The sequence below is a fragment of the Corvus kubaryi genome, unplaced genomic scaffold, assembly GCF_017639235.1.
Source record: "Corvus kubaryi isolate FWS band 111438036 unplaced genomic scaffold, C.kubaryi_AGA036_p1.0 37308, whole genome shotgun sequence".
NCBI lineage: Eukaryota > Metazoa > Chordata > Aves > Passeriformes > Corvidae > Corvus > Corvus kubaryi.
This window is the reverse complement of record NW_024581096.1, coordinates 10,107,498-10,134,221: the sequence shown is the minus strand read 5'-3', so window position 1 is coordinate 10,134,221 and position 26,724 is coordinate 10,107,498. Positions and strand designations below refer to the sequence as shown.

The 26,724-nt window shown below is 37.2% G+C and overlaps 1 long non-coding RNA gene across 1 annotated transcript in view; it reads right to left on the bottom strand.

The window, feature by feature from the left end:
- Window positions 1–1,031: 1,031 nt before the first annotated feature.
- Window positions 1,032–26,724, bottom strand: part of LOC121664845 — a 33,246-nt gene continuing 7,553 nt past the window's right edge. The window contains exon 2 of the long non-coding RNA XR_006016149.1: window positions 1,032–25,669. This is a non-coding gene — a long non-coding RNA (uncharacterized LOC121664845). The remainder of the gene's footprint in view (window positions 25,670–26,724) is intronic.

Here is a 26,724-nt window from a genome sequence, read left to right as displayed (position 1 = left end):
TTTTCACTCTGTAATCAAGAGAGTACTAGATTATTTCTAATTTAAAATGAAAGTGAAGATTATGGTCATGAGATAGGAAAGTGAGGGTTACTGAAATGTTCTTAATGTCCTGGTGATTTCCTGAAGGAGTCTCTTTGCCAGGCTGCATGGAGTCCTGTGCATCTAGAAATTATGGCAATTGATTGTTTGGCCAACGCACAAGCTTTGCCCAGGTGGCAAGGTTATAATGCATTCCCAAAAAGGGTAATGGAATGATGTTCATTAACAAACATGAGCTTCTAAGCCTCATCTTGACCTTAGAGCCAAGGCTTTGGCTTCGGCTAACAGCTTAGAGCTCAGGGCTTAGATTTTCATCTAGATCATCATTTTAATAACACAGGAATAACTTAAAGCGCCTGAGAAGTCCCAGTGAGGTCCATGCAAGCAGGCACTCAGACATCTGCCTGGACTGACTCACACAAGAGCTAACAACCGAAACGCTGAGTAAGTATTGAAATAAGACCCTTCCCTTAACAGTACTCCTTAACAGTACTCCTTAAAAAATATTTTCAAAATATCACTACACCACACCTTTTAAGAGCTTCGTTGAATAAATATCTGAAAAAGTTTATTCTAAGCATTTCCTACACATGCTGTTTTTTGCACAGTATGCTAAGCAAGATTACTGTCACTGCATTGGTTTAAAACAAGGTGTTTATCTATGCATTTTCTTAAAAAATATTAAATTATATACCTCTCCATTTATACCTCGTGGCTGCACAACTCTAGAAAGATATTCACCTTACATTTTTTACCCTCCAGATGCACCTGTTCTTCAATCATAATAAACTAGTGTGCTATACTCACTGTACAATTTGTTGATGTCATGTGCAGAAAATTTCCACAGCACATTTCACAGAGCCCTGTCAAAAAGATTTGGAAGAGTCCTTCACAAAAACTAGAAAAATATTCTTGATTAATATTTCAGAACAATGATTTTCTTATCAAAATCCACTGTTGAGAAAAACAAGCTGCCATACTACAGGAACTGGTATTATTTCAGCTGATACTGGTTTTTATCTTCTGTAAGTTTAGAATGCTTATATCACCTTTTAAAGAATAAATCATACAAACCAGTTGATTAAGACAATACCAATTCTTAGGAGCTCCAAGCTAGTAACTGTATCATTACTCTCATTTTGACTAAATGGATTTACATCGCTATACACATAAACTGCTAAGCAGCAAAAAGTATATAAAGAATATATATATATATATATAATATAATATATTTTTTGTGGTAAAATCTGCTATAAAGTGACACTGTCTGTGTGAAACAGGTTTTGATTACAGAAGAAACAGAGTATTTGGAGTAGTAGAAAAAAACCCAAGAGAACCAGTTGGTACTTTCAGGAAAAAAAACCCCAAAACACCTCAGTAAGTTCTGATTATGAAACTAGGCCAACCTGGATGGGGCTTTGAGTCACCTGTTCTAGTGGAAGATTCCCTGTCAGTGGCAGGGGGGTTGGAACTAGATGATTTTTAAGGATCCTTTCAATCCAAACCATTCTGCGGTTCTATGGTTGTAACGGTTCTTATGACTATTTCCTGGTAATTTTAAGAACTATAGTAAAAACTGCCTGTTGACAAAAAAACAACAACATTCCTGTCCAACCAAAAAACTCTTTGAGAAATAGAGAAGGTTGTAAACACTGAAATATGAATGTACTAGTAGTCTTTTGAGTAGTGGAATTGATATATTCTCTTTCCTCCAAATTCGTGATTTGTTTTACTATGCATTCCACTGCAGTCCTCCCTACCTTCCATAGATTAATAACCAAGTACATCTAATCAGACTGAGCTCTAATCAGTGCTATTAGAGCTACCAGAATAGTCTTGTGCATTTGCTGGTCCACCAGCAAATACCGAGTAAGTTGATCACACATGGAGATGGACAAAGTATTCCCTTAGCCAGCTGGGTTTCTGCAGTAACACTACCTAGGAACTGCTTATTCCAACACATTAATATAAGAGAAAGCCACAATTACATTCCTGCTGTGACTCACCACAAAAAAATTCTGGCCTAAATTAATAACTGAAAGTGTTCTTAAAAGACACAAAAACTATTTGTAAAACTCCACACCTTTTCTTACACAGTTAAATATAGTTTGGTACTCTTAATAAAATACTTTCTTCTGATGTACTTCCCAAGGAGCAGCATTCATGAACACCACTAGGGCTTTTTACTGTCAGGGTAACACCTCTGCAAACTCTGGTGAGAGAACCCAGGATAGCCATGAATTTATGCTGCAGGAAGAGTCTCAATTGCTGGAGCTGTTAACAGTTATATTTTAACTCCAGTCAGTTCTCAAAACTTCAAAGAAAATTTGATGGCTCTCTGACTTTTCAAGGATTTTACATAAAATACACTTAACAAAAACAGAATATTTCCTCTGCTAAAGTCAGAGGAAAGTCTTCTGCTGACTTCACTGGAACAACACCAAGCTGTATTCTTAAAAATAAGGATAGGCATTATCCAAAACAAAAAATAAAATGAAAAAAAAATTTCTTGCCTAATTCACCATCAGCTCTTTATTTAGGACATCTGATCAGAATTTAGGATCCTGGATCTGCTGATCCAGACTTTATCCCAAAATAGAAACAGTGGTATTAAAAACCTCTGGGAAAACAGATGCCCAAACAAAGAGTTCCTGTATTGATCATCTGTGGGAGTAAATGCATGTAGGTTGCAAAACCCTTTGATAGCAGCAACATTTCACAAGAGCCAGCAACCTGGCCTGTGTGCTTTCTAATGCAACACTGGAAATCTCTCCTGCTTAACTCAGGAATCCATGTCCTACTTATATTTGCCTTAGTAATCAAGAGTCAGAGTAAGATGTACTCCAGCAATGCATGTTTGCAGGATCAGAACAAGGTTCATGTGTGTATTCAGCTTTTCACTTGTTTAACAAGTGGGCTTAGCCTGAATGATGTCTTTGCCATATACTGTACCATCAATGTCACAATGAGACAGAAGAGTTTTTCTACTTGCTATGAAAAGAACAGTTTTGCTCTGTAAGTAGTCATTTGTGAACAAAATGTTAAAATTAATTGTTGCTCATAGCAAATGAGCATATATAAATGGACTGATTCACTGTATTTTAAAAAAGAAATTAGAATATTTTTCTATGATTATCTCTATGGAAAACCTATGACATTAATCTTAGAGCACTTATAGTCCTAATTAGCACAATACAAGCTGAGAAATTGCATTTTCTTCTGAAAATAAATACAGCCTAATGTTAAATACGACAGAGGAAATGAATCTTTAAAAAATTCAGAGAAATTATGGTGAGAGAAAGTCAAACATGTCCACACTACTGTCCCATGCAATACTAGGAGGTTGAAAACCTGAAAGATTGATGATTCCAAATAAGTATTTCTTGTTTGCTTTATCCAGAAAGCCGCAAAAGACTTTGCCAAGTGCTGTTCAAACCAGTTACCCTCATTGCTGAGCTCAAGTGGAACTTCACATTACTGTAAAAATTTTTAAATTCTAACATTTTACTCTTGCCTGTGTAGAAGGACAATTACTGAAATTATTAAAATTAAATTAATGTAGATGTCAGTAGATATAAAATGAGATTCACTGTATTTCTTCAGACATCTTCACCCTTCAGATATGGCTTTGCCTTCAGTGTGGAAAACAACTATCTGATCTTGATAAAGAGAATAAGCATCTGTGAGGCCTCCTACACACTCCCATGTAGGTGGATGCTGGAGCTATGTGGGTGTATGTACTTATGAGCTTTATGCCTCATTATTTTTCCTTTAATATTCTTATTAATTAGAAAAGTTTATCTCATATTTCTGGCATGTGATCAAAATATTTATATCTCCTCAAATCAAATGTCCATGAAATCAGACATACTTATACTGCATAACTGTGCACTAGGCTTGATACACTTTAATGTCATCAGCTCAGTGGTTTTCCTTGTTTCAGTACAGCAGGAACCAAACCAGAATGACCCTGGCAAGATAAAACCTACCTAGAGAATCCAGAGAGATACTAATTATATATGTATTTAAATATGAGTGATGTCTGCTTAAGGAATGAGCTGAGAAGTTAAATTTCTCAATAGGCTTGTTGTCATTTGCCATGCAGAAGAAAATCACTGTGGAGCTCAGGAAGAGCTAATTAATTTATCAGAAGCCTATCAGCATTACAGAGAAACACCATTTGCACAAAGCATGTGACAGAAAGCTCCTGTCATTTTTCTCTCATTCCTCTAAAATCAATTTTGCAGAAGCATTATATCTGAATACTCAGGTTATACTAGCCACAGGTCTAGCTTACATGTCAGGGACAAGGGATATGAACCTGGCAGTTTCAGTCACCTGGATTTATTGGTCATCACATCATGACCAGCTGTTTAGCATCACAACAGATGCCAGCACAGATATCAGTGAGTAGACTGGGATTTTTTTTTTCCCTAAGGAAGAAGGATTATTCTTTCCATTTGTAAACAAACCTTTTTTTTTTTTTGTTTTTCTGAACTGCAGGGTCATCCTCAGTCCCAGACCTTGTCATTCCACCATGGAGCAGATGGCCCCATTTGTCTAAGGAATAAATTCTGCCTAGCATTTCCAAATTAGTCTACAAACATGGGCATCTGGCTTTATGAGAATAAAACGTAACAAAAAGCATTTAGTCAGACTGATGACACATGAGCATAATAGTGCAATAGAAAATGAATAGGCCCAAGGGTAAAATTGGTGTTGTGTGAGTTACACTCATCATAAACCTAAAAAAGCAAGAGTATTTACATTTGATGTCATGATGGAACACATCATGGCAAAAGACATGCAATTGAAACAGTAATTGCTCAAACAAACCTTTTTGGAATGGACATTTTTTTATCATTGAGTACTTTTGCAACAACATGGATCTTGTGTTTGAGTTTGCTCTTGTGCCTTACATCTCAGCTTATGGCATACTTGCCTTATGCATTTGTAGGAAGACCTATCTTGCAACACATTGATTAAAAAAATACTAACAGCTGAATTGATTTTGCCCAAACAGAATGAAATAGTGTTACACATGACATCATAAACTCTTTCCCACATGCTCACAGACTTGAAAGAATGACCTTTCCCAGGAGAGGCAGTGAAACAGATAGCAATTAAGGCTGGAAAGCATAAATTGAGCCAGGGATTAAAAGCAAAGTTAGCAGAGAGGTTAAAAAGTGTCTTAATACAGACAAAGCAGTGCCTTGCAGGGAGAGCAGAAATACCCCAACATGAGCCACCACCAGAGCTGAGAGCAGTGGGGTGCTGGCACAGAGCTCTTCAGGCAACAGCCTAATTCATACCGAGCTGGTAATCACAGGCATTGCTACACCAACAACATCCCAGGTAACATCCTCAGATGCAGCTTAAACTACCTCTGCCCACACTGTCTTGTGCCATAATTACAGAGGGCTCTTACTGCAAAGGGTGAGTTTGGAGCCTACAGTCTGACAAGGCTAGTGTCACTGAAAATCAGTTGTAGGAAAGGGAGGAAGAGGGAGAGCAGCAGACTCCACAAGTGAGAGTTACCTCCTAAAAAACAAGTGCTGAATACCTTGGGACATGTCTTCAGCAACTGTCAGCTGGCACAGAACCACCAAAATCTCAGAGCTCTGCAAAATGCCTGTGGTTGGGACATGGTCACACAATTAAATCCAATGCTGAGCAGTTACTTCTGAATGTGTTTACTTGTGCATTATGCACTGGGCTCTCCTTTCCTCATTACAGGAATCATCTGTGTACCTGCCAAGCTGTGTTGTACATGTTCCTTAGGCATTAATGTCCCCTTTCAGAAAACATTGTCCTAAGGGTGAGAAAAAAATGTGGACAGCCAAAATCCACAGATGTTCAGACTGGTGAAAAGTGGGAGAATTTTATCACTGAAAAGACATCTAGGCATATTTAGTAAGAGCTGATAGGTGATAAAAATCAATTATATATTTAACAAGACTAGCAGGATATGTTTAGAAATAGGAGGGGAGATTTATGCAAACAAAACCAAGGATGATAAAATTTCCAGGTAGAATAATTCATTGATTCTCAGACAGCCACATCACCTGACTATGCAAGAAGCAAAACAGATGGTAAATGTTAATACAGCTGGGTTTACAAGCAGCATATCATAATGAGCAAATATGTACTGTACAGCATGTGCAAAGGACATTCAACCTATATTATCCATCCTTTAATAGGAATACTCTGGATGTAATACAGTTCTTAGACATTTCATATCCAAGTTGTGTGAGCAGAGATACGGGCATGTCTGTTGCAGCTGAAATGCAGGAAACCAGAGGCTACCAGGTCAAGTTTATGCATATTCTACAACCCCATGAAACAGAAGGCAGAATCACAGTACAGACTTCCCAAAACTATCTACGTAGTTTAAAAATAAAAAGACAAATTTGTTCATACTGTCCTAATGGAAATCCTCCAGTGGTATTATCTTGAAGTATTTAGACTGCACTTAAAAGACTGATTACACCTTATGTACAAACAGTAGCTGACTTGGGGATAGATAGAGCACTACCCAGGGTAGGAAAATGCAATGTGATAGCTGATCATTTGAGGTTTATATAGCTTTCCAAACATACATTGCATTGCAAGCTCAGCCCCACAGTTATGTGGTTATCAGCAACAGAACTACTTAATTCTGGTTGGGCATGTTGGTGTGAATTGCTCACATACCTAAGACTTCCACACAGATACTTCCTCCTCACCCTCCCCACAAGAAAGCCTGAATTGGTGAAGCTTTAGAGCCTGGGCTAATTAACCCCTGGCAATCCCAAAATCTTTGTCAATATCTGAATGTCAGCAAAATACTAATTCTGTAAGTAAATATTTGAGAAAAACTTTATACAAGTCATCAGAAGAAGCTCTCACACTGGTTGAACATATGATAAAAGACTGGCATGGTACAGACTGAAATTTGAAGGGTAAATACATAGAAAAGAGCAATACATTAGTAAATTGAAGGTGGGACATCCAATCTTCCACACTAAAATGAGTCATTCAAGAAAGGTAACAAGCAATGCAACAACAAAATCTGCAGATGACACAATCTTGTTGTAGATAATCAAGATTAAATGCTGTGAGATTATCAGAGGATCTTTACAAAGCTAGGCAAATAGAGAGCAACAAATAAAAGTCAGGACTGTGCCATTGGAAGCAAAAATGGCCTAATCTGAACCTTTTTTACTTCTCAATTAACTGCCAATCACTGATGATCATTAGTTAAGAATGCTAGCCAGTGTGTAACTATGTCCCAAGAGGCAAATATTCAGCAAGAATGTTCAAAGAAATGTTAAAAAATCCATTCAAAAAGCAATATTGCACATGCACCTACGGGACACTGTTCAGTTCTACTTATCTTATTTCCAATAAAAACTAACAAACAAACAAAAAAATTTTAAAAAGATTCTGTGGGAGAAACAGAAAAAGAAAAGGTTTGGCAAAGCTACATGTAGCTTACCCTTGCCAACTGAGCCAACTGACAGCTTTGGCTGGGCAACAGCTGGTTTTCATCTGCAGAACTCAGAACACCTTTAGTCAGCTAAACAATGTACTCAATGGCCCACCATTCAGGATCAGAGCAGTGTTCGTTCTTTGCTTCATTTAATTTTTTCCTGTGGAGTCCATTCTACAAAACACCATTCTACAAACTCTGCCTCTTTGTCTTACCTCTTTCCTCTGTTGTCAAAACACATGGTACTCCAGAGACAGCAGAGTATTCATATTTGCAGAGTGCACACCTAAATCTTAGCACTATTTTACTTTGTCTTAGTCACATAAATACAGTGAATTTCCAAGGGTTCCTCAATTCTGGCTTTTATTTACAAAGCCTAAAATATGTTACACCCTCTTCTTTCTGATCCATACTACATAAAAACAGATTTCTTCACCACAATTTGCCAACCTCTCTTCAAATACAAACTGAATTATCTGGGATCTGTAAGGTAATCGTTATATTTTCCACATATTTCCCGCATTATTGTAAAAATATTTAATAGGTGTGTCAAAACTGTCATCTAGTTATTTATGAAAAAGCCGGAAAAAGTTTAAGCAAATAGTTTACACCAGAGAAGGCATGGGCCTTCTCATTCCCTCCCAGACAAGGAAGACAAAGAATCATACCACCAAGAAAATAAAAAGTCTCTTACTTTTTCATAATCTCATCCTTGAAAGTTCTTTAAAAAAACCAAGATATTTAGCAAAGGTATCTCATAGATTTTTTAACATTGTGTGGAATGATACTGCAGTAACACTTCTACAAAGAAAATATCAGCTGTGATGTTCAACAGAATCATAATATAAAAGTCAACAAAGCCAAACTTGCTGAGGCTATCCATTCTATCTCTCCCAGCAAACATACTTTTCAGTCTTGATAGCAAAGTCTCAGGAGAAAAACTGAGATTCAGAGATGACAGCTGATGACAGATATCTGGGAACATCAATGGAACCACCCCCTGGAGATACTAGTGGAACAAACTGCAGATTTGGGGCTTTCCTTCTCTTTGACACTCTCAATGTTTTTGCTTTCCAGTGTTTGAACCTGCCTTCCTGAGATAAGCTTTATGTGACTACCTTGGTTGTGCTCAGCTTTGTGAAAGTGTCAGCTGTGTCCAGTCTGTAGAACTGCACTGCACAGAAGTTGTGCATGATCTGAAAATGATACAGCATAGAACAATAAAAATTAGAAACTTAGAGCTCATGAACACTGAAAAAAATAATTGAGAATGATTACCCTAAGGAAGAAAAGACTGAAAGTGAAATCTAAAACCACACTACAGTTACTGTGATAACACAAAAGAATGAGGGAATAATCTGTCCTCTGTGTCTCAGATGGACAGGCAAAGAAGCCATTATTTTAAATTTCTGGAACAGTGATTAGGTAAGTAACAGGAAAGTCTGGAAATGTCCAGGAAATTTTTGTAAGAGTAAGGACAGGTTAAGATCTGAGACAAATGGCTTGAGAGGCATCATCAGAGACCGTAAGAAATAGATGAAACAATATGAATGACACATTTTAAACCATGCTTCACCCCATCTCCTATGACATTCACTTACCCTGCTACTAAACTGCAAGAACACAAGACCTCTTTTCGTTTCACCATTGAAAAATATGATAGAGAGGTGATAATTAGAGAAGATTTATGCAGCAGCACTCTGAGAAGCCACGAGTTCATGTGTTACAAATCACCATGCACAGAACATGTATCTCAACAAAACATTTTAAAAAATCAGATTTCAAAAAAGTCCCTTTCCAAATGTCAGTAGAGTATATTCAAAATTTGAGCTGTGAAGTATTGTCATAATCAAAATTGGCTAATACACAGAAAAAAAGAAGCAGTGGTGAAGCTCAGTTTTCTTTACTGAAAAAGTAAGTTGTCCAGTATAAAATCAAGGTGGTTGTTTCTTTTCAAGTAAAACTGAAACAAAAACTGGGACAAAGGCTGAGTAGTAATCAAGGAAAACTGCAGGTGCTTCAAAGTTATTTAGGGTGGTCAAGTCCAGACAGGACTGTGAGAAGTTTACAAGAGAAACCAAAGTAATCGCCAAAGTGGCAAATGAAACTCAGTGTTAGTACATACAAAATAACCCACATTGGACAGAAGAAAAAAGGAAGAGTGTTCTTTCATCATCCTAAATTAACTGTATGAACTTTTGAAAATAGTCTGGTATCACTGTAGAAAACTCATTAAAGACCTCAGCTCAATGCTGAGCTGTGGTAAAAAAAGCAGACATGATGTTTTGAAGGATAAGACATAGGATGGTGAATAATGCAGAAAGTATTGTAATGCCACGATATAAATCAGTGGTGGAGTCTCACCTGGAATGCTGTACGTGCTTCTGATTACCCAGTCTCAAAAGGGATACTGCAGAACTAGGCAAAGTTCAGAGAAAAGCAGTGTAAATGATCAAAGGCCTGGACACCTCACATACAATAATCAGAAAGGATAAAAAAACATTAGCTTCTGTAAGGAGCAAGCCAACAATGACAAATGTGCACTGCAATGAAGTATGGAGAAAGCAAATAAAGGTCCTCCTTATCCCTGACTCATGACATGAGCACAAGGTCATTAACTGACATGAAAACACTAGAAACTTAAACACAAACAGGAGATACTTCACATCTAACACATAATTAATCTGTATAAAGCATAAATATAACGCCAAGTACTTACATTCTGCCGTTTGTTCTACACGTTACAAAGCAATTAAACAAAAAAAATTTAGGAACTACAGAGTGCTAAAAAAATTTGGATGGAACAGTAAATGAATTAGGATTACGGAGTAAGCCAAACCTAGGAGGCAGATTACCCTTTGTTTTAGAAGCAATTTCTCATACTTCCTCAGCTAACTGGACAGAATTGACTGCAACTTGCTGAAATAAACCAACAACAAAACTCTTTTTACTCTGGTCCTTTCCCTACATCTGTGAGAGAAAAGGGAGTGAAGGGCACTGTACATCAGTGATGGAGATGGCTAAGACAGAAGCTGTTAGGAAATTGAAATAAACAGTGAAAAGCAGTTTAAAAGAGGTTGTCAAAATACACCAGCAAAGTTGAATTTGAGAATGACAGGAATGAATGGTAAACTAAATGAAGGTACAAGGATTCTCTGAGCATAACCACAAAATCTACACATACAGAAAATAAAGTGGCTTTACTAAGGCAGAGATGTGAATACACAACTAGCAGAGGTCAAGCTTAGGTAAAGAAGATAAATTGTAGGCCTCTATAGTGTCAACTAACCTATTTATAGGTGAAAACATAATAAATTGCGCTTTCTTTAAAATGGAGCATATATGCATGAAAGCAAAGGTGTGCTGGCATAGGCCTAAGAAAAGGCACACTTAAGTTTTAAAGCTGAGTTAACATTCTAAAAACAGATGGGAAAATGAAAACTCAGTCCAAAATGTGACTTAAAGAGTGACTGTAGTGTGAGGCTCCACAAAGACACTTAGTAAACTGACTTGTATTTCAAAGCATGTGCCTGAGTGACTAAAAATTTTAGGCACAACTTTTAGGGACTCTAACAGGAGTTACACTTTCAGGGCCCACTGATACTCAAAATAAATTGCTGATTGCATATGATTTCCAAATCTCCTCTTTATAGAGCTAAGGTTTCTGTCATATATATATGGGGGGGTTTTTTTTGTTTATATATGCATATTTTCATATGTGTATTGAGATAGATATAGATATAGATATAGATATAGATATAGATATAAGGAAAAGTGGCCAGGACCATTTTCTGACACTGAGGCCACCTGGCAATGAACTCATCAGGCACTACTGAAGTGCCTGAGTCTGCAGAACAGAGAGGGTACAACCTAGAATTAGATGTTAGACAGAGCCCACTCCCCAGTCCTGCCCAGGAACTGCCTGGGAGAGGGGCAGCTGGCCTGGGCCAGGGCATAGTGGTGGCTGCTCTGGTGACACAGCAGCAGAGAAGACCCAGTTCTAATGCCATCAGACATCCTGGTACTGCTTCCTGGCACAAAGCAGCTCATGGAACCCTGTCCCTGACTACCAATGTCTGAGCTATGTTCTTTTTAAATTATGGTGGTATTTTCTTCCTTACAGTGGGGGTAACATCAAATAAAACAGAATTAATTATAGTTATTTTTCCTTACTTCATTGCTGGTTTCCTTACTCTCATTACTTAAGTCCCAAATAGATAGACAGTTTTCTCTCTTGCAGAAATCCTTCTCCTTCCCCCCTAATACGCTTAGTCCACACAAAATGAAATGCATGTGATACTCAGGTAATGTCAGAGCAGGCATATGGCAACAACATAAAAGCCATATATGGCCAAGGAGGCAGACTGCTGCCTTCTACTATGCAAGGACTTATGACAACATCATGCTGAAGGGTTTGCTTGACTAAAATTAGGCAAAACATACTCTCCATGAAAGAAAGGCAAGGCAATCTATAAGCAGTAGCCAGAGGCAGCTTCAGACATGTCAATTCAGCTGTGTAAAGAATGTGCCAGTCTCACTCTTGGAACAGTCTCCACACTTAATATACAGAACGAGTCATTAAAAATGAGGGGGAGAAACATGAAAGGGTGAGGCACATGGCACACAGTGTGCTACCACAGCATACCATATATTCAAGATAATAGCGTGCATTAGAAAATCCATTTACACTTTCACTGATGACAAGTACAGCTATTGCCAATTAACTTCTCTCTCCATCTCAACTTCTGTTTCAAGGTAAATTCCTGACCTTAATGAATCCACAGAAAATTTGCTATGAAGGTTAGTAGGAACAATATTTACTTGTTCAGGATTGTGCAAGTGTTTATATTCTTCTAACTCAAATACACACATTTATTATATGTTTTAATACATATGACCTGTTTCACCCCTCCATGTTACTTTCCTCAGTTTTTTGTATTATTTGGTGTAGCAAAGGCTGAAAAATATTAAACTGCCCAGACTACTGTTATATTCAAAAAGACGGGTAGCTATTTAAGATGCTGTCCTCTCTCATTTCCAGTTCCAATCCTCCTTTAAGCTTTGTACTAGTGTCCTGCAAAAATGGACACAGTAAGGCATAAGCAACAATAGCCAACTCAGATCCTGGAGGTCTGTGTGGCATGAGTTCAACATTTACACCACTTTATATTTGCCCAGTGCAATGGCAACCACATTCTGATGGTTCAGGGCCTAATCCTGATCCACAAACTTCAGTGCAAGCCATGGACTTCTGCTTTAAGGAGATTCAACCCTGGATTACAAGTGACGTTCCAGTGCCTTCTTGGAAAGAAAATAGCAAATATTGTTAATTCTCTAGTGATGACATTGGTAGCCTAAAGGATTTAAACAGATCCATTCCATAACTATATTAAAATTATAATATCACATGCCGGATTGTTTAGTTTGCTCTTCTGTACGCAGATGGTATACATGGTGGTGAATGACTAATATTGACAGTCAGGAAGGAGCTACCCACACCATTTAAAATATTCCAGTGCAACAATAGAAGATCACTTTGATCCATTACACAAGTAAGGAGGCCTGAGCTGACCCAGGAAAAAGGGAAAAAGACCATGGAGAAACCTGTTCCAGTTTTGAGGCTGTTGGAATGAATATTGTGCTGTGCACCTAAGGGCTCTGCGTAAACATACAGCTACTGAATGGACTCTGACGAAACTGATGATACACACACAGAGCATTCCTGGCACGGACATGTGAGCACAACACCAAGCCTCACTGAATAAATTTTAACTTTCATATACCCTCAGTGTGGGGCAGTTTAATTTTGCCAGAAATCAATGTTGACACACTCCCTCTGAACAAACTCCAACCTATCTGCAAAGCCCACCTGTACAACCCTTCCAGAGACTCAACAGCCCCACTGATGACAACAGTACTGTCCACCAATTGCAGTGGTTCACTATAGGGAATTATGCTGTGACTCAGGCTGGCCTGCACTTTTTATTACATTTAACCATAAATCTTACTCATAGAAGTAAAACTGCATGAGCTTTAATTTCATAAACAGAAAATATAAGGGCTTATTTTATTGCAGTTAGTGTCTAAAAGGCCACAGGAAATCTACCCACTCCTAGACGACTACACATCTTCATATTGTACGAGAGATTTTTAATTCATTTCCTGTATGAAATTCCTCTATTTGGGGTAAATTAGTTGTGGATATTTAAAAGCAGTCCCCATTCTGTATGAAAAATCCATGTCTCTTTAACATTTACAGAACTTACGTACATTCTCTAACCAGGAGGGAATTTTCTTCTTACACCATAATAGAGAATTGCACAAACATAAAAAATACTTAGTCCACCTTTCTGCTAGTAATTAATTAAAAAACAAAGCCAAAAAACCTTCTGATGTTATTTTATTCTGTCCAACTAAATTAATTAGTCCAGTGCCTCTATACCTTATTTTCTATTTCCAGAATCACTATTCCCTCAGTAAATGACCAAATTCAACTACAAAAGCAGGAAGATCAATGCAAAGACCTTGTGCTAAGGGTGAGGGGTCCAGAGGGATGATCCAAGGCTATAATGCAATTCCTAAAATATAGAAATGTAGAAATTGTATGACCTAATGCTTCAGTGTATAAATGAAGGTGGTGAAGAAGTGGAAGGAAAAGTCAGATGTATTTCTAGTGCTTCAAACTCATAGAACCCATCTGTACTAAAGTCAGGATAACAAGCAACTCAAGTGACTTCAAGGATGCAAACACCAGCTGTGTTTTTTGAGTCAAACGTAGACATCATTTGTTTTTTTCTCAAGAAACATTTTCGAAAAAAGGACAATGGAACAAACATCAAGCTTTAATCAAGTGCCAAGTTTGTATACCTGATGATTGTACAGGCTTTATTTGTCAATCTTCTTTCTTTTTGGAGTTGTCTAAAATGAAACACCAATGAAAAAATGCTAAGAAAAAGCAGTTGTCCAAATAAGTGGGACCATCAAAACACATTCATATTATTTGACTTAAACCAATTCCTCCTTTATTGCATTCATCTAACTTTTTTAGTATGGGAACACACATCTGCAGTCCAAGCCATCAAAAGAGGAAAAATTAAAGCAACACAGCTGTCAAGTGAAACAATTATCAAACATTGTTCCAAAATACCACCTCAAAAATGAAAAATCAGACCTTCCAGATACAAATATGGTCTATGATTTGTACACTTTGTACCTCTGAGATTGTTAGTAATGTATGCAGTGACAAATGGCCTTTTTCCAGTACAGGAGGTCGATGACCAATACTCTAATCCTAACTGAGTCCATCAAAGGCAATCAAGAACATTATTCACACAATTTAAGCCAAAGGTGAATGTCAATAGTTTACATCTAAAGCAACAACAAAAATAGTTTCTTCTATGCAGTATTTTCTGTACCTGTCATGTGCTAGAATGGTTTATAAACAAGAGAAGTACGTATCAAGACTTTGGCCATACAATTTGAAGAGGATGAAATATATCTCTGGAATGTTCAGGTCCAGAGCCAGACTAAACTGTTATCTTTATGTTGCACTTAAGCTTTGGTGCCAATCCTTAGTAAAATTCATCCTGAAGAAGAATTTTAAGCAGGTTTTGTTCTAAGTGGGAATTCTCTTTCAAGAGGCTGCTGATACCAAGTTCTTAATCCCACTGCAAGCTGCTGCTGACTTCAGCAAAACCAGGCTTTTAATTCTTTTTAAAGGTACTTTAACTGTCATCAGAAATAGAAAGGTAACATAGGCAGTGGCTGCTAACATATCACAGACAAACAAGACAGAAGTTTCAAAAGCTAAGATTTTGAAAATGAAGTTTTAGCTTCATAGACATACAGCCAGAAAACATCACCTTAGGTGCCTATGCTTTTGCATCCTGAGATGAGAATGCTAGCTGTGGAACAACTATCTTACTTTACAGTGACCACATATAAAAATGAAAGGCACAAATGGTGATATGCTCTGGAAATTAATGAACTTTTCTTCTTAAAAAGCATAGAAAAAAGTAGACAGATCTTCTGATATCAAAGAAACAGCTAAGAAAATTCCATCTTTCTTCCACAGAACAGTCACACACATTTAATTCCAATTGAATCAATGCCATTTAGCATGCATGAAGTACTTCAGCCTGAAGGACAATGACAAATTGATCTAAAGAATTTACACCAGTTGATACTGAACAAGATGAACAGAATTCAGCCCTTGCAGGTAGGCTGCTGAACATGTGATTTTTCGCAGGGCTGGTGTAAGTTTGCAAATAATTTGGACAAAAAAAGTTTGAATCAGCATTATCACATGCAGGACAGACATTCAGAACAGTCTCTTTTGATTCCGAGATAATGTTTTTTTGAGTTGTGTTTAACAACAGAGGACACTGGAAACAAAAATTAAGAACAAACCATCCCTTTGTGCTTTGGCATAGTCCTCACAGTATTGTATCACTACAATTATTTTAACCTCATAGACACATTTTCCATTATTTCACTTTATTACCCAGTGCTTCAGTGAAGTGTCTTTGTTCTTTAATACCATGGAAATTGGAAGCTCTGTAGTAGCTGTGTTCAGGTCAAAAGCATGCTTCTGTAAGCCTCTTTTTTTCCTTTATTTTGTTTCTCCAGAATGAGTAGTTCAAAACGAGAGCCAAAGCACACAAAGAAAGTTTACCTCCATGGTAAAAAAACATCCGGCCAGAAGACATGTCCGTACAAAAAATTCCCTAGTCTTTCCCTTTTCTATTCCTTGGAACAGGTTTGAAAGCTAAAGTTGAAGCTCAGTTCCAGATTAAGATTAATGAGTAATATCTTTATAATGCTTACAGTACAAAAAATCCCTGGGTTTTATTGAAAGAGAATGCTGTTTTATTTACAGTGACTGAAGCACTGTCACCTTCCTACAATCATTAAGAAAAATATTTTTTCCATTGAAAAAAAAGATTAATATTCACAAAGAATTCTTGGAAAAACACACTGTGGCAAACAAACCCACAGCTTTTCCTTCTATTTTCTTCACATACCTAGCAGACTTCTGAAATCTGCTAAGGAAAAGTTAGAAGAAAAATTAAACGAAATTAAACTAAATTTAGTGGGCAAACAACAATAAGAAACACAAAGACAGCAAAGGGGAAACAGGAGACAGATTTCTGAACTATTTCCCAATTAAACCCAAAGACATTAACTGGATTCAACATTAATAATTTAAAGACATGAACTATGGGTTCACTATAAATTTTGACACCAGTTTTCCAGTTGTTAATTTCATGGTGTTATTCACATAGACAGCAGTTTCCAGAATCAAAACCATCCTCCATATTTTCACTGCAAGGAAACCTAAATCACAATAAAATTATTTTTTTGTGCAACATGAGTTTTTTTAAACATAAATCAAATTACATAATACAAAATAATTAAATTAATTTAATAGATTTCTATAAATATAGTCCTTTCAGTTGATTCAATTGAGTTTATTGTTGCAACTAAGTGAAATCAGTAGGGTTAGTTTATAGAATAAAGTTGTGAGCAACAAGTCATACTCATCAGTAGACAGGACAGTGAAAACAGATTATTACTTCACTCATAAAATAGCATCAAGTTTAGAAAATGTCATGGAAATTGATTTTTAAATTAATAGTGTTTTCTTAAAGGTACCTGCCCATATCCCAGCACAAATACTCTCTTATGTAATACAATATTCTGAAACATAGACTTTGGGAGCAGGATTGATCACATTTGCTTTTACTATTTAAGATAAAGAATATTGTTTCAGCAAGTTAAGAAGATTCCTTCTGTGGTCAGATGAGATGGACTGCCACTGTCAGAGGACAATTCTACATGGTCTCAGGGGATGTCTCTGTGGCACCTGAAATACTGCTGAAGTTAGGCTGCTGCTGAAAGGAACAACCCCATCCTCCCTCAGCTGCACATTCCTAAAGGCCTTTGTATGATCACATTCAGTGAGATCAAGATACAGATTAAGGGGAAAATTAACCTCCAAATTCAGGTGAAAGCACTCCAGGCAACAATCTTTCAGAAACATAAACCCCAATATGAGTCAACAAACACCTACAGGAAAAAGATATCCGTAAGTATAGCACAGCAGCCCACACTCAGTTTAATCTAAAATGGTGACAAAACTGCAGTTTAAAATAGGAGGAATTTCCAGACTTTCCCTTACAGAAGACATCTGAGTAACACTGTAAGACTACTGAAATCAGACGAAATCTGCCTATTTATCTCAAATTTCTCTATACTACATAGAGCGTGGTTACAAGATTTTTCCCATGGTGCTTGTGGAGCAAATTTTTTTTATACACCATTCAATTGTTTGCACAAAATTTCTTTCCAGGGAAGATGCAAACATCAAAGCAAGACTCTAAATGTAAGATCCTTCTGTCCTTGCCTTTATTGCATTAGTGCAGCCAGCTATGTTCATCTTTAAACTTTCACAAAACCGAAGTCATAAACTTCTTCATGTGCCACTGAGTTCCACGTTAGAAAGTTTTTGAGTAACAATTTAAGAAGACTTTGGATTGCTTCTGCAGAATTGATAGTTATGGAACCTGAGAGCTGCAGACAAAAAGCACTTAATGAACACTGCATAGAATTTCTAAATCCCTGCTACGTTGTTCCATGATTTTTCTTTTTGTTAAAACTTGTATTATTCCTGTTAGTTCATAAAGTTAAGAACCCTGAAAGCTGATGCTGCAGGGTTTCTCAGCACAATGAGACAGTCTCAACAAATTATTTTTAGGAAATAACTCCATATCTTTAGAACAAATAAAAATATCGTATATCAGAAAGCACAGGAAATAATCTGATACATATATTTTTGCAATTCCTGTGCTAAAACTTTTGAGATTTGCTATTTCAAAGCTTTTGAGATTGGATATTTTATATTTCAGGTTAAAGAGGAGACTTGCTTTTTTAAGTATGAGGATATATAGATGTACATTGAATAAAACTTTGTGTTAGGGTTTTCAATTTCCATTAGTTCTGTATCTCTTACGATTTTGGTAAAACTCCCCAGGCTGCTTATAAGGCTTGAGAAGACAGCACCAGACCTTTCAGATTTCCCTATAAATTGTTACTGTCACTTGGTGCAAGTCACATTTTGAAACCTATTCCAACAAGCCAGTCTAGCAACAGAAAGACCAAATTACTTCTCTGTCGGAGAGCTTACAAAGTGATGACCATGGGACCATAAGTGTCCCAAGTCTGATGCTGGCACAAGGTTCTTGGCACGCTGAATAAGAAGACTTCAGCCCTGGCCCTCTCCCCTCACTCCAGCCCAAGAAGTCTCTATCTGCCAGCAAATAAGCTCTCGGTAAGACCTCTTTTAAAAATGTATCTGAAACCTAATTTTTAACTCTGGGTCTCAGTATTGCTGTTTCAGACAGCTGTGCTCTTTACCACTTGAATTAGCCCCACATGCTCAAAGCAATACAGCCCCTGAAACTGTCAGCACACTTACACAGTAACACCCTCCCATGAACCTCTGATCTCCCTCTTCTCTCTGTCCCTCCAGCTGACACACACTCACTATTATGCAATCAGAACGACAATCCCAACCTCAGTCAATTTGTTCATTTTCACTTCTGTCCCAGGATGTTGTCCATTCCTCATTACAAACAGGTGGCATTCCTAATTTTCTAACTGTATTGCATTTTAAAATAAATACTTCAACCAAAAAACATGATTGCTGAGTGTTTAGGACTGTATGTTCTATGTATGTTCTCCTGTTCTGCTGGGAGAATGTGTCTCCTTATTTTAATGCCAGGAAATAATTCATAGCAAAAAATATCTTATAAATTCTTTTTTTCTTCATCTGTTCAAATCTCATTCAGAAAGGATTAATTGTGTAAAAAACCAACAGCAGTTTTGGTTTTTAAACAAAAGGTATTATAGGCAATATATACATAGAAAATATTTACATTACGAAGTATTATTGCAACAGGAGCACATCTGTACTTGCAAATCTGGAAATGGATAAAATAAACAAAAACACTAGGCATTTTTCCTGGTTTACGGTATACAGAGAATGCAGGCACACATCATCAGGGATACAAGACACATGAGGCAAAACCAAGAGTCAGTGTTCACAGAAGTCACTGACAAATGCAGGTATGGTGACAGAAAGAGAAAAAAAGAGAAGAAATTTAAAAAGAGTAGGAGAAAAACCATTACTCAGAGGCAAAAGTACAGAGAAGCTCATGGGAGAAGCTTGTAACTACCAAGGAAATGGTGACATGGGTAGTCCTCTGACTCAAGAGGAAAAGAGGGAAATGCTGGACTTGCCAGGGAAGCATTCTTGAAAAGCAAAAGTGCAGCTACCTAACAGAGGAGATATTTCAAAATGTATCTTTCTTTCATAGCATCACTGAGAGGCCGTACTGAAATCAAGCAATGATTTTCCTCTCAGTGTCTCATCCTGAGCTAAATATCATAAAAAGTATAATATTTATTGACCCCTACAGTATAGATCAACAAATACAGATCTGTAAAGGCCTGCACAGGGCCATTATTTGGGTGAAAATCTCCATATTGGTAATTTATTTGCGATCTAATCTCTATGAAGACAAAGATTTGCCTTTCAGTCATCTAAAGCTGAAATGCAGCTTCAGTGGAATGCAGGTTTCAGCAGGACATCAAGCAACTTCTCTGTTAATTCTTCTCAAACTGCAAGTTTATTTTTAGCAAAAAGACAGCATCCATCCACCATGGCAAAGGCTCAGAAACAATTTGAAGATTAAATAGCAAGAGCAAGCTGAAAAGCAGAGAGAAGTGGCAAGAGTATGTACCCCTACTGAGAAGACAAGTTCTACTAAAGTCTGAGCTTCCTTTCTAAAAACTGTCAGCAGCATCTCTCAGCGTGCTTTTCAGACATAGATCATTAAGGCTTAAAACCAGAAAAATATTAAACACCTTACTAGCCCTCCATTGCTGAGGCTACAATCTCCACAACTAATCTGCTGAGTCTATTACTTCTACTGGAAACAGAGCTGCTCGGCTGTTCATTTCCCTAAACTGTTCATCTGCTGTCAGGCTAAATCTCTTGTGCAATATTTGAGCCTTCCAGTTACTGTAACAGCAATTTTAGCTTTCAGAAGGCTTCCCCTTCCTCTTACAGACTGAAATTTGTTTTGCAATTCAGTTCATTTTATTTATAAATATTTAATTTTCATTTGCCTCCTTAAAATTTGTTCTGAGTGGATAGTAACATGAATTTATTATGAAGTGTATTTATCTTTCTGTATCTCATTAGTGCTCAAGAGTTCTGTTGACTCTAAGGATTCTGCTAAACAAACTTCTGGAGGCCAAATTAAAGTGCATGTAGGAAATTAAATGTAAATTTAGGATGCAGTTCTTCTTTTATGCCCCTCTGAAATCTTCCTCAAAAACATATGCCCCACAGGAATTCAGAAATGGCTTTAAGGTTGGTGATCTGAAGACAGGAGACATGGTCTGGATTAGTTTTAGCCCCTCTGCTCTGTATACAAACTGCACCATTTCCAGGAATAACCCAAAGTGACAGTTTCAGGGGTTACAAACATGCACACAACATAAGAAAAAGGATTATAAAAAAGTCAGGTTTTAAAATGAAACAAAAAACTCCAAGCTTTTAGTTGTCACACAGTGTCCCCAATACTACTTTTTATCAGGTCTGCACACTGTTCATGTTTCCCTGAGACAACAAACAAATCAGATGGTTCAAATCAAATAAAGCTGCTTGAAAAAAAAAAAAGTGAAGAATGAAATGAAAAAGACACAAATAGTCTCAAGATCAAAAAAGAACAAAAATGTGAGTGAAAAATAGCTGACAAAAAAAAATAATGCCCATTTGTGCATCTCATCATGTCAAGAGTTGATAACATTTTTAACATACCTTCAGTTCCATCAGTTAGCAAATATTCTGGTAACATAAATATCCTGAAAGCACGAGCCAGGAACAGCACAGCATGATTTCAATCTGGTTTGACTTAGGTTTTCATAGAAACAGGTCACAATTAATGGAATTTAATTTGTCATTTTAAAACCTTTATGATGCAACTGTCTTGGCTGGATATCAAAAGCTCTTTTCACTACTTCCCTGCTACAGGGAAATTAGAAAGAAATTACTAATTGGGCAATTCCAAGCATATCTGCATACTTTTTCCCCTAAGACCAGTATCATAACTGCTTTATTGGTAAATTCACAACGAGAATCAGGTTTTATCATTAATACTAAATTATTTGGGAGATGGAGAATAAAAAAGTATAGAGACAGTTAATTCAGATTTGAATTATGATGCCAGAAATTATTGCAATGCTAAACACCTTGGGTACAGTAACTGAGTTCATCAGTCTGAATGAAAATCATACGTTGCACTTAGTGTTGTTGGTTTAATGCAGGACACAGATTAAAAAAATTAAATTAACAGGACAAACATTTAACAAAAGTATCAAAAGAATACATGCTTCTTACTCTGTCTCTGCATAGATAAAAGACAGATACTTTATGTTGGGGCTGAATGAAAATGCACTGTGCTTTTCAATCAGTGGGTAAGCACTTAGTCAAAAGTACCTCTACTAATGCTCTCAAAATGTCGTGGTGATCCATTTTCTTTAAAATGGAATGATACTAATATCTGTGTGTCCTTCAGATAAAACAAATTGTATTTTTAAAAGTTCACACTGGTCTACTAAAATGGATACTGCAGTACTCTCTATCACTAAAATACTCAATAATCTGCCATGCTGTTAGATATTTCAGACAGCTGAAGAAGTTTCTGGTTACGATTAAAAAGCGCTTGATAGCAGGTTTTTTAGTTTGTAAATGCTTAGGTATTGTTCTAACACATTCTCTTCTCATTCCCAGACAAAACACAATGCTGAGAATTTCCAGTAAAGTCCTGCAAGAACAGACACACTTTTTCAAAATACTCAAATTTTTCAAAATATTCACTACAGCTGCCACTGGCATATAAACTTCCTGAATAGGAACTGCTCCAAAAATTGACGTCTACAACATCATCTTTTGTATTAACAATTTCAAGACAGTAGAGCTTACAGATGTCACATATTTTATTACAGAAATGTCTGTAATACTCTGTTAAGTGGGACTCTCTTAGCTACTGAAAGAGTCTTAAAAGCACACTATGTAATAGCAAAGCCTTGTGACAGTGAAAGAAAACTACCACAGCCAATTTAGCTTTCTTGACTGGGTTCTGGTAAAAAACTTTAGCTTGCAGTAAAGTGCTAACTTTAACACCCACCACCACTTCGAAGACTGAAGATAGTACTCTATGCTTAGTACTTGACAAGTAGAAATATATCAGATTACATCTTAAAAATATAGTTAGCATCCCAGTTCCTTCTGAACCAGCAATGAAACTGGGAGGGAAAAAGCACGTTCTTTTCTTGATGGTCATACTTATTAAAGAAATAGAACAAAGTCCTATAAACTGCATAATCCCTAAACACTGGAAGAGATTAAATCACTGATAAAAATGTTATTAGTACAGACAATTTCTACCATTTATATCTTTATACATTTTTATAAGATACTGGATGAGCCATTTATCTCTCAAAAGGAGATTACCAACCACTATCCAGTAAAATAATCATCAAAAACTAGGATAGTAATTCAGATAAAATACATTGATTAGTTCCTGTAGGAAAAAAAAGTGAGCAGAAGGAGCATCGATACCATCATTGCCACACATTAGTCAAGTTGGTTAATACGGCATCAAAAGCACTCCAGTAAGGAAGTAACGAAAGCTAAAAACCTGCAGAAACCACTGGTAAGCTGATCAGCCTTGATACATGGCACAGTGTATTTGAAGAAGCAGTTTTAGACATGGAATCCAGCAAAAAGGAACTGAGGGATTCTTGATAGAATAAACTGAAGCATGCATGGAAATGGAAAGCTGTGAAAGCGAAAGACACAAGGAGGAGGTTTGAGAGGTACATACAATACAAAAAGGAGCAAATCAATGATATCAGCACAAGAGGTTGCACAGGACTGTAAAAATACCTTACATTTTCAGCATGCATTAGCATTTATGGTTAGATCTGTATAGGTAGGATACCTCTGTAGAGGTAGGATTTAGACACTTAATTTGGTGCTTAAGTTCCAAAATTAGATACTCAGCATCATCCCTGTTAGTTAAACCTGCCTATCAGCACACTCAGCTGCTATTGCTCAAGAGAGCTGACACCTCTAGTACTATTTTAATTTTTATCAGTTTCACTTCTGTTCATATCTATGGATAGTTCCACATTCTGCTGCTTCCCCTAACTGTGGCATTCCAATCAAGGACATCCTCAGAAAACCAGGCTGAAGACAGACTGCAGGACCAATGACAAGCACTCCCTGGAGCTAGGGCTTAAAACTCATGTCTCTCTACTCTCAGATGTGTGAGCTAATCAGTAAACTGATCTTCTTTCGCACTCCCAATTAATATTTAATTATTCCACGCACAGCAAAACACCTTCAAGAGGAGACACTGCAACCATCCCACCTCAGTATTTTATAGCCAGGATACTTTCCTGGAAGATAGGAGATGCTGATTAGAGCTCCCTCAGGCAGAGAAAGGAACTGAATGCAAGCCTGATGCCTTTTAACTGCTGAGGTAGTGCATAGCACACGTTGGGAGTGGCAGGCAAGCAACAGAGCAGTAAGAGTTTTTGAACAAAAAAGGCCATATGGCTAATTTCAGGAAAGGGAGCCTGCCTTGAAGGACACCAGTCCCAGACAATGACACTGCTTAAGGCACTCCTCCTTTTCAAGATCCCTCCCAAGCAACTCTCCATTCAGCCTGTTGGATTTGCCATGTAACTCACCTTTTCCTAGAGGCTTCGTAATCATCTAACTTTAATGATGCAAATTCACAACCAAGCACCTGGGTACAGCAAACCTTGAAGCTGCAGCAGTTTTTGTGATTTTTTTTTTTGAGTGTAGTGCCCAGCAGCTTAGACAAGAGATCAAGAAGCACAATGTCTCTGCCAGAGTGGGGAAATACCTCGATCACTTGGGGTCAGCACAATTCTGGGTGCACACAAAGCAATAGAGCGAGCAGCTCAGACTGAGAGCATTTACTGTAACCCAACAGAAAGACATGAGGAAATGGAGTGAAGACCACCTTTAGGATATTCAAATAATGAAGTTCCAAGAAAAAGAAGTGCACCTACAAAACAAGTTTTCTCCAACTCTGTTTCTCCACCTGCTCCCATTGTATTCCTCTCTTCCACCATTTGCAGTCTTACCACCAAACCTCCCATACTTGTATGCCCCACCAGTTCTCTTGAAAGCTACCATCTTTCCACAGCCTTTACAGATAATATTCCTTCTCTCATCACACTAATAAAATTAATATGATTAACCATTAATCACTAAAATAAAACATTCTCTCTGCCTGAACATATAAAAATAGTTTAGATTATTTGTAAAACAGACTGTAATTTCTGACATAGTGGGCAAACTGGGTTAGATTCTGACTTGTGATATGAATCAGTACATTTCCAAGAAAGAATCCGATTTACATCACATGAGTATCTTGCTTGTCTAATTAATATGCATCAGGACATTATGCAGGAATGCTCTCCACATGGCATACATGTCCATGAACTGAGTGATACATCACACACATTCCTTCGAGATCTGCCATGTCAGAGACGGTGTCCCACAACACTGCTATATTTGCACTTGCTCAGGTGGGTGAGGCTGAAGCATTACTGCAGTAAGCATATCACAGATTTACATGCAGGAAGAAATTACAAATGAGACGCCATAAACCTTTGACATCTCCAGAGGCCCTTATCATCCAACAAGAAACATTGCTCCTTTGCATTGTTTTCCTTCTTCTTTCTTGTCAGCATGTCTCAAGGGGACTCTCATACCACAGAAATACTTAAGATATCCTGGGTTATAATTTTCATTTTTTCTGACATCATTCCCAGGATTCAGGAAATGAAAAAGCCAGTTTATCTATGAAAGGATGGGAAGGACACAGACACTTCATTTACCATACTAAAGCAAACAGTCCTAAAGTGCAATCCTTCAGGTGACATGATTGCAGCTTCAATCTTCATTCTTTCTTCCCCCTCAGATCAGATGAAAACTGCAGGCACTCCACTTCCTGAATCCAGAATCAGGTTCTTAAATAATTCTTTCAGCTGAAAGAAAAAAATAATAACACCACATTAAAAATAACTCACCAGTGAAGCACTGTGGAGACATTGTAAAGCACTGAAGTGTTCATGCTACATAACTAGGAAAGAATCACATAGAGTTCCTTGAAAATGTTCAGACCTCAGCAACCAACAGCCTTTCTAGAATTAATACCAGGCTCAGCAGCACTGCACAAGATATCACAAGCCTGTAAGATCACAGGTAATTACTCACTGCAGCGTGATTTCAGCTGTCATCACAATACCAAAACTGTTACAGCTGCACACAGTAGCTGTAGCAACCCAATGTTTTTCAAGAGTACTTATATTATCCAAATGTCTCATGTGCATACACGTAAAATTCAGCTACAATTCGGCAATATACATACTGAAATTATATAGAAAAGAGCAAGGTGCCAAGACACATAAACCAAGGTTTATCTTGTGAAGTTAAAATTCCTGTTGACATGTGGAAGTTCAGGCTGTTGCAATCCAAAGGCATATTTGCAAGTCTAACATTTATAATTACACAAACATTCCCCCACCCTTAATGTCAAACGTACTGAATGCCTTTCCGACAGTGAGAGGCTTTCCAGCTGGTGAAGAAAACAGCATCAGGAATTCAATGTGTGTATTATTTAAAACTATTATCTATCTACATTTCTAAAGAGAATGGAGTTCATTTTTGTTCTAGTCTGTAACTGTACTATAGCCAAATGCCAGAATAATGGATAAGATATATAAATTTGAGAAGTACATAAGAATATTCACTTACAACCATCTCAAAAATATTACTAGGCTAATACATATCTTTATACTGTTGTTATGGAGTGAAGTGGTTCAAAGTTTACTTATGCCTATTTTAAAAATATTAATTGCTAACACAGACATTCCTCATCTGTAAGACAAGCTTACACTCTCTATTAACCAGGCATTAGCACTTTGCGAACTGCTTACCAGTGAAACAACATAAAGTACAAACTAAATACCTTAAATCAACTACAAATGGGTCTGTCTCCTCCAAAGTTATTTCCACTTTGAAAGGCAGCAAAGTCTACAAG